Raw genomic sequence first — 7,691 nt, forward strand, 5'->3', positions numbered from 1 at the left:
GTTCTTTCAAAGTGCGTTGAAAACGTTCCACGATGCTGGCTTTGGTTTCGGGATTCTCGGTGGTAAAAAAATGAATGTCACGTTTCTTTAATTCTTTTTGGAAAGCTTGGTTCAGAAATTCTGTGCCTTTGTCCGTTTGCCATCGAAGAGGGTGACGACCGCTTTGTTTCAACACCCGTTGCAGGGCTCGCACTAACTCGCTACTCGATTTGGAAGTCAAGGGCACGACCCAGGCAAATTTGGAAAAGACGTCGATGACACAAAACAAATATTTGTAGCCACGATTGTAGGTGGCCAAATGAGAGACATCGGCTAAATCGGCTTGCCATTGATGATCGACGCCTTCCACTCGGGTGCGACTTCTGGCAAACTTGCGTCGAATGGGTTTGTGTAAAGTGTAGGTAGCTTGTTCTTGTAACCATCGTTGCACTTGAGGTAAACGGAGACTTTTCAGTTGCGTTTTGGCAGCACGATACAATTTTTGAACTCCTGCGTAACCTGCAGGATGGGAGGGATCGTAGTAAATGCTGGCTAAGACTTTTTCCATTTTTTGTGTTTGTTTGTGTGTTAATAAGTCACCCACTTTTCGGTGATGCTACTTTGGGTGGGACGAAAGGGTGGTTTGGAAACGGATTTACGTGTCCGATGGGCTACGGGAGTAGAAGTCGAAGGTAGTGGTGGAGGTGGAATGGCTTTGGTCTTCTTTTCTTTTTTCACTTCTGGTTTCCCTTCTTTCTTTTTCACTTCTGTCGAAGGAGGAGTGGACATCATCTTTTTAACCCAAGCTTTCATTTCTTCTCGTCGGGGTGTGGGGGACGGTGTCAACAAGGATGATGCAATCTTACTCGAAATGGGAGCTGCTGACGGTGTTTGAAACACTTCTCGCATCTCTTCTTCCTCAGGTCTTCGTGGGGTAGCATCTCTGGTGACCCCTGGGGATGGTAGTAGTGGTGGTGGTGGTAGTGATGATGGTGCTGAACTTTCCATCAAGGTCTTAAAATCTTTCAAAGTGGGTAGAGCTGTTTCGTCTAAAGCTTTCTGGTGAAAGAGTTGCAGTCGTTGCAAGAGTTGACCGTACTTTTGCGATTTTTCTGTTTCGGACAAATCTTGGCGACCCATCAAGGACTGCAATTCGTGTTGTAACTGGGATATCTCGCTCAAATTGGGATTGGGAGGTAAATGCGGGGTGCGTTGTTCTTGCCACCGATGGTATTCCATCCATCGTTCGTAAGGCACTAAAGCTAGTTTTCGTCCTTCCATGCGGTTTTCAGCGGTCGATTCTGAGATCTTGGAACTTCCGATGGCCTTTTTATCTTGCTCCCACCAGTCATCCCAACATGGTTCCCAAGACTCCTTTCAGCAAGGGACCTAACAAGAGGGGTAAAATGCCTCCACGTTGGACCAACATCTTCTTTTTTTGACGAATGGAAATTTTCTTTTGAACCATTTGGCGAAGAACGTGACGATGTTTGCTTAAGCATTGTTTCTGGTGTTTGGACAAAGGGATCGTGCCTTTCAAGACGTTCAAACAGCATTCGCACACGGTATCGATGACCTCTTTGGAGGCCGATTGAATGAGTTTTTTTCGTAGAGGTGGAGAAGCTTTGGACAGGACAGATAACATGTCCCCATGTTTGACTAAACGTGGTGGTAGTCCTTTCCTTTTATTTCCTTGGGGTTTTCTGGAGGGTGACATCTTTGAGTCTTCAGGAGCACCAAAAAACACTGATACCCCGACTTGGTCACAGGCCTTTTTTTATACTGGAACGCGTCGCCACTGATTGTCTTTACGTCGTAGTTTGAGGACAGGCATGACACGTCGTGCAGGGGTACGTAACGGACTAAATCGAGCCAGTTCTTGCTTGGACAAATCCAGTAAACTTTGTAACATGCCCGATCTTTCTTGAACTTTGATTTTGGGAGAAGGTACTTTGTGAGCAGCAGCCACTGCCACTAAATTGGAGGGTCCTGCCACTGGGGAAGTTCTTTTTGGGGTCATCAACGGAGAAGTTCTTGGTGTGATCAACGTCTCCAAGTACTCTTCAGTTCTTGGTGTCATCAACGGAGAAGTGGATGAACTTGAGGCTACCGGAGACGCGGTCACCGCCAAGGCAAAGTTGCGTCCTGGCCGAAGTGCCTCTCTTGCGACTAGTTTTCTTCTGTGGACTTTTCTTTTTCTGGGGACTTTTTCTCTGTTTCTTTTTCTGGGGGCTTCTTTTCTTTTTCCGGGGTGGTGTCTGGTAAGAGGAGGGTCCCGCCACTGGAGAAGTTCTTCTTCTTGGGGACCTGGTCTTTTTCTTCTTCTTGGGGCTTTGTTGGACTTTTTTCTTGGGGAGAAGTTTGGGGGCATTAGGATCCCATCTTAAGAGAGAACGAATGATGACCCCTCCTAGAGTACCGCTCCCTCCAGGTTTCAAAATGATTTGCTTTTTGATTTGAGTGTCGATGCGGGGATCGCCCAGTTGGGTCAAAGCGACTTTGTTTCGATCGAAAAAGCGTTTGGTTTGATGAGGAATCTGAATGATTCCTTGGAGTAATTGACGTGCCGTCACCGTGAACCATCGTAAGACTTCTTTGAGACTAGCTTCTAAGACACGAGCTCGTATTTGTGGATTTTTTCTCGACTGATGCCATACAAGGCACGAATCAATTTGACGGGAAGATGCGACTGAAGGGACGTCATGTTCACACTGTGTGAGACAGACGAAAAGGGTCTGAGGTTTTTATAGATTTTTTTATGTGGAGTGAAATTAAGTCGAGGACAGAGACGTGTACAGGACAGGCCCTCCGTCTTGGCACCAGTGGTGAAACAAGTGGGTACGAAATCGCAAATCATCGGGGGTAGTAGGTTTCAAATCGACGAGTAAATAGGCGTGTGGAGTTTGAGTGGCATCGTCGTACGCCTGAGTCAGCCAAGGCGTTCCTAACTGTTTGGCTAAGACTTGCACTTGCGATTTATCTCGAGGGCTTTTAAACAAGACCACATAATGCGCATTGAGACTGATGGTGCGATGGGCTTTACTTTGTTGAAACAAATTTTGGGTGATGTAAACGACACTGGCATTACGGTGATGCCCTTTGCGCGTGAACCACAGTTTAATTTCTTCTTCGTCTTCTCCTAACATGTCGTCGAAAATGACCAAATGGGTTTGACGGGAGTCAGAGACGATGCCGTCGTCTTCTTTAGGAATGCCTTCCACAAACACGATGGAATCGCCTTGACTTTCTCGCAAGAGGCTGTACGCCGATTGCCACTCTTTGTAACACCACACGATCCGTTGAGGTGGCCGATCGATCAAATGATGTTTATGTTCGATCAAACGTTTGACGAATTCGGTTTTGCCTGAACCGCTAGGTCCAGCAATGAGCATGTTAAAAGGATGGCGAAGATACAAAGCCTCCCAACTGGCACGATCTAAGTGTTCGTCGATGACTTTGACAGTAGAGGAAGAGGGAGCAGAGACAGCAGAGGTAGCCATAGTGTCAGAAATGTCACTTGTGACACGAAAACAAACAAGACGAGAGTTTATATACTTTTTTCAGAACACGTTTATTGAATGTTTCAAACATGAATACGAAAGACAAAAATACATAAAAGCCAAAGGCTTAAGTATAAGGATAAAAGGCACATGATAACCATTAACGTGGAATAAAAACAAGTGTCTGTACAACATGTTTTGGGTAATGTTCTAACCAGTTCTATAGTAGGGGGTAAGGTCACACAAGTGTCCTCCCGAAAGGGTCTTTCAGGTCTGTCCACGACAATCCTGTCCTGGGTGACGGGTTCTTCTGGCACCGTCACTAACACAGGTTGAAAAGTAACTTTTTTCCTTGAACAGCTCTCGTGCATACTGGGCCACTTCTTGGGTCCATGCCTCAAAATCCCATTCTTTCCAGGCACGGACATCTGTCCAATGGGGATGTAAGTCACAAGCTACACACACATCGTCATACACGTCTTGGGTAGCTAAAAGTTGACGAATCTTTTTTTCCTGTTGAGGTCGAGAAGTATCCAGATGAAAACACAAGGCTTTGAGCAAAAGGAGTTTTTCGTGACCATTTAAGGCCATGGGGGATGTGGTAAGTACTGATCGTAAAGAGTCTACAAAGAATCGGCTGGTAAACGAAATCCCAGAAAACAAGTCACTAAGACACACACCACTTGTCGACCCAAATTGAATGGATACAGTTCTTGTAATAATCGATGGTAATGATCCACGGTTTGAATATGGTCATTGAGTTCCTTCCACGGAATCTGTTGGATTACATGTGATAAAAGTCGTGGCATGGCAGCCTGTTTTTATGGTCTCTTTGTTTCGAAAAGAATACACGTACTTTCTAGCCAGAGATCTTCGTTTTCCAGTGGGGAATTTAAATGTTGCATACTGTAACCGAAAAGTCAGAGATCGTTTAGAAGTTTCCTCTTCCACTAAGTAGATCCCACGTAAAATATGTCGGTAATCCTTTACCTTGTCTTCCTCAATGTATTGCTGTAGGTGAATCTCGAAGTAACCAAAATAATCAACACGTGGATCATCGGGGTTATGGAAGTATTGAACAAGATCTGGCCACTGAAACAATTTCTGACGAATCAGTTCTCTTAGACCATTCAGGTACCAGTGGTTAAAGATCTGGTGACGTAACGGATGCAATTGTTCTTTACGTTTGACTTGTGTTTTGACCAGCTCTCGGTAAATGCGTTCTCTCAACTCCACAGGCAAAGCATGAATGTTCTCTAGCAAAGTATCCATGAATAGGTCATACTAAATCCTCTTTTGGTCTGACACAAGAAATGTACTCTTTACACAAACATGGTTTTACTTCAGTGTCGAATTTAAATCGTTTAGTCACTAATCTACACATTACAATTCGTTCAGAAGTTTCCTCTTTCACTAAGTTGACATTTTGTTCAAGATGTTGGTAATTCGTTAACTCTTCCTCTGGAATTCGATGCAGTACGTTTAGATTGTAGTAGATAGAATCATCCAGAGCAAACCAATCCTTTTTAAAACTAGGGGATCGTTGATCAATGTCTGTCCAATGGAACACTTTCAACTGAATCAGTCCTTTTATAGCATTCAAGTACCAGTGGTTCAAACACCGGTGACGTAACGGATGCAATTGTTCTTTACGTTTCACTTGTATTTTGACCAGCTCTCGGTAAATGCTTTCTCTCAACTCCACAGACAAAGCGCGAATGTTCTCGTGTAAAGTATTCATGAACAGATTATGGTAAGTTACTTCAATGTCTCGGTCCCACTAAGGGTAAGTAATGACAATTCGGTGACCATTGAGCATGTTCTACGTAGGCCGAATCTTGCGGTTCCCAGTGGTGAAGTGACACACCGCAACTGAAGTACTTGACTTTATCTCCTTTCTCCCAAGTAGAAAAATCCGGCTCTGGCTAATTCTTCGGGGGTCGGTCCTCCCAGATACTTAGGCCATTTTCCTTTGAACGATTGAAGACGAATTTCAAAGTCGCAGTATTCCGACAAACGCACAGGGAACGAATATTCGTCTTTCACAGGTTCGTTTCGATGAGGGTTGAGTGACATGGGCAGGAGTTTGCTCAGGGCTGGATGACATCCGTAGGAGGGTAGACGTGAAGGTGAACATTTCCCTTTAAAACGAAACCCAGTAAAATGTCCAAGAGGACGAGCGGCATCACTTTCGCATCCCTCAGGTTTGACACGCACAGCATCACTTTCCATGATAGGGGTAGTGAGAACAAAGTTCCCATGATGCTTTACGGCATCGCTAAGGTCACAACGTACAGCATCGTACCCATCGCAAGGCTCACAATCGCATTCCACTTCCGAAGCCCCACACTTGAATTGTGCCTGTCTAAACAACTTGTTTTGTGTTTCTCTGAAAGTATTCATCTTGTTCGCTCGGTCTTGGTAGTCACAATGAACTATCGATCTTGCCTAGGGTTCCTTTTTATATACAGACCAATACCGACGTGTCCATACGGTAAGGTGAAATGATTGGGAAGTCGAACTCGCTTGTGGTACACGATTTGATAGACTTTTTCCAAGGGCCGACTGACGATGTGGTGAGTGGGTAAACGTACAATCTTGTTCGGTTGATAGGTGGTCACTTTAAAGTTTCTATCCTCTCCCGATTGCAAGGCTTCTTTCAATACCCCAAAGTTGACCACACGACTGGTACGATAATTCAGAGTCAGTCCTTTCACTTTGCACGTGCACTTCTCCTTGTTTGTCCCGGTATTCGTAGCCGTAAGTTTTGGGACCGCCACTGACGAAACTTAGAATCTTGTCCTCGGGATGCTCGTCTGTCCAGGCTCCTAAACGGTCTCCTTCGATGTCAGGGTGCTGTTGAATCGGGTGATGGATGTAAATGCAACTGTCCGTGTCAAAGTACAGGACGCGTTCCCCTAACAGTACAATTTTAAGCGAGCATGAGCTGTCACGTAAGCCGCAATGATGACATTTCCAAAAGGGTCGTCTTGTACAAAGTCCAGATCTTCTTCGTAATTGACCAAGATCAAATCCTCGCGAACGACGTCCACGTGTTTCATGTATTTGGTTTTGTCGTGAATCATCTGAAAGTAGCGGGAAGGTTCTGTCAAATATTCCGTCTTGGGTAAACACGGTCGTTGTGCCATTTTACCCCACAAGCAATTTAACATCACTTTGGCAAACGATCGCCTGCCTTCGTTTTTCTCGATGTGGTCTAAAGTATTACCTTCTTGTTCATAGTATTTCTCTTTGAATTGTATTTGGTCTTCGGGAGTGTGACACCAGGAAGGATAGCCGCTGGCTTCTTGTTTCAGTTTCAAAAAGGCATCCACGTAGTCAGCGAAAATGCCTTTCTGACTGGGATCACCCTTGTGGTATTGTTGTGTCTTGGGAAAGTGGCAAATTTCGTACACTTCTAACAGTTGGTATCCCATGTCCAGCGCTTTGAACAATTCTACGCTGACCCAGGTTCCCGTCAAGGCACGTTCTTCCTGGGTGTGCTGACAAGGTTGGTCTTGGTTGCACGTTTCGGCACAAGTACGGCACAATGGAAACATCAGTTTGCCTTGACAATGGTGAGGTAAGACGGGATGGTATAGGTTCGTGGGAGGCAAAACTTTACACTTGATCAAGCCTTCATATTGTCGACTGTTTTTCAGGTCGATGTGTTCCGTGAACAATTGTGGGTGCCCTACAGGAAAGCGACAATATTTGCACACGTAGGGATACAGCGAACACACGTCCAAGTATTTGATTTCTTCTCCTTTCTCTTCGTCGGCTTGGTACAGCAAACAGGTGGCATTGGTCCTTCCTCCATACAAACTATCCCTCGGGTTCAGTGGGTCCATGAACTGGTAACTTTCCACGAGGCGTTTAAACTCGGGATCGGTTTTCATACGGTGATCGTACTCGTGTTCCCACATTTCCACCACTTGGTATCCTTCCTTTTCTAACTTTAGGCGTCGCTGACAAGTGTCCTGGTACAAGTCTTCCATGGTTCGTTGCAAAAACTGATTTTTAGTGCCCCGGTCAGGGTAACAGACGGGACATCCGTGAAATAAGCAACCGTTAAACTCGTACACGATCTTGGGGTTTCTAAGTCCCAGCCATCTACCGAATACGTTCCGATGGTCTTTTCACCCCCTCCGTTGCGAGCATGCTGAATCCACTTGTCTTCCTTGTCGCACAAGTAATGTAACCAACGTAGGG

Source organism: Sinohyriopsis cumingii, chromosome 2 (assembly GCF_028554795.1).
Source record: "Sinohyriopsis cumingii isolate HCF-2022 chromosome 2, ASM2855479v2, whole genome shotgun sequence".
Classification (NCBI taxonomy): domain Eukaryota; kingdom Metazoa; phylum Mollusca; class Bivalvia; order Unionida; family Unionidae; genus Sinohyriopsis; species Sinohyriopsis cumingii.